At 37.5% G+C, this 1,399-nt stretch overlaps 1 protein-coding gene across 2 annotated transcripts in view; it reads left to right on the forward strand.

Annotated features, from left to right (window-relative positions):
* Window positions 1–714: 714 nt before the first annotated feature.
* The window catches only part of klhl24a (kelch-like family member 24a), a 17,604-nt gene continuing 16,919 nt past the window's right edge, over window positions 715–1,399 (forward strand). Inside the window, exon 1 of one of the 2 annotated variants that reach the window (XM_032532614.1) lies at window positions 715–973. The gene's annotated coding sequence lies outside the window, so the exon portion shown is untranslated. The remainder of the gene's footprint in view (window positions 974–1,399) is intronic. The other variant, XM_032532615.1, reaches the window with a different exon arrangement.

The following is a 1,399-nucleotide window of genomic DNA, read 5'->3' on the forward strand; positions in this document are numbered from 1 at the left end:
TGCATTGTTCTCACCTGCTCTGAGCTGTGCCCATTTCATGACGTGTGTGTGTGTGTGCGTGCGTGCGCGCGCGTTTACATTTTGAAGTGCCACATTCAATTCATTTTTTCATTTTACAGTTTAAACCAAGTCATTGATAACATCGTGGACACTTTCAGGGAACTCAATTTGGAGCTCTCGGAAATATTTTGCAACAGAGTAAGGAAGTTGTGACATCCTTTGTTCCAACTCCTCCTTCCTCTATACCTGAACACGCATACTGCGTTTCACCCTGTTCACGTGGCAACAGCGTTTTTTCTTAGGAACACGCGCGTTTGTTCTTGTTTGTCTGTCTGTCAGCGTAACTACGTAAATACCCAGACGTCTATGGTAAAACGTACGGCTGGCGTTTTATTTAATAACGTCTGCCTAAACAACTTACGGTTAATATTTTCGTGGTAACTCTATTCTACACGTTCATACAAGTAACGCCATACAACTGTTATTGCTTCGCGCGTATTGCTCAACCGCTGTACTTTTTTGTTATGAGCTTTTTTTTTCTCCATGAAAAGTTCCGTTTGTTTGCAAACAAAGAAAAGCCACGTGTAGAGCGAAAGGCTCTCGGGAAATGTTGTTTCTCTTAGGACAAAAATTAAGCACACAACAATCAATTTAACTCAAATACCCATAATGCACCACCAGACCCAGCCTGGTGGACGCAGTGGGCTGTTTTTTTTTTTTTTTGCCTGACAAGTATATATATAGGCTCTGTTTTTACTGTTAGCTAGTTTGAGCCCTTTTGTTTTTGTCATTCCCTAAAAGTCAACATGTCCCGTCTATATTACAACCTGCCTTGTTTGCCATAACTGTTCGAGGGCAGACATTGTTAAAGATATTGTTAAACTATATTTCAGGATATAGTTAGGGTTATTTCTGTTTTGTTTTGTTCACTTATAACCGAAGAGGAAGTTTCATCTGGAAACCTCTCTGTAAGGTAACACATTATATATCTATGTTGTTAATGACTTTGTGAGTTCCGAATTTAGAATAATTTCTTACTTTCAGGTTGAATTTGTATTGAGTAAAGCAACGGCTGGTGGGTTTTTTTCTAGTATGTTTACAAGGGCTAACGGTCGGTACGAGGCAAAGTCTCCTTTGTCTAAATACAGAAGCACAGCTGTCTTCTGTGTTCACTGTTCAGTGTTACTGGCATCATATGTATACATGAAAACATTGTATTTGTTTTTCTGTGGTGAATACTTAAATTGTGGGTTACAATGTCATATTTAGCAAAAAATAAATAGCAAAATAATATGTATATGATTTCACAAGCCTCTGTCAATTCTGTTTAACATCACATCAATTTCAACATTACACTATTTTTATTATTTTATGTAATTTCCTGTTGTTCTTTATATCA

The sequence above is a fragment of the Etheostoma spectabile genome, chromosome 12 (genome assembly GCF_008692095.1).
Source record: "Etheostoma spectabile isolate EspeVRDwgs_2016 chromosome 12, UIUC_Espe_1.0, whole genome shotgun sequence".
In the NCBI taxonomy this organism is placed as follows: Eukaryota; Metazoa; Chordata; class Actinopteri; order Perciformes; family Percidae; genus Etheostoma; species Etheostoma spectabile.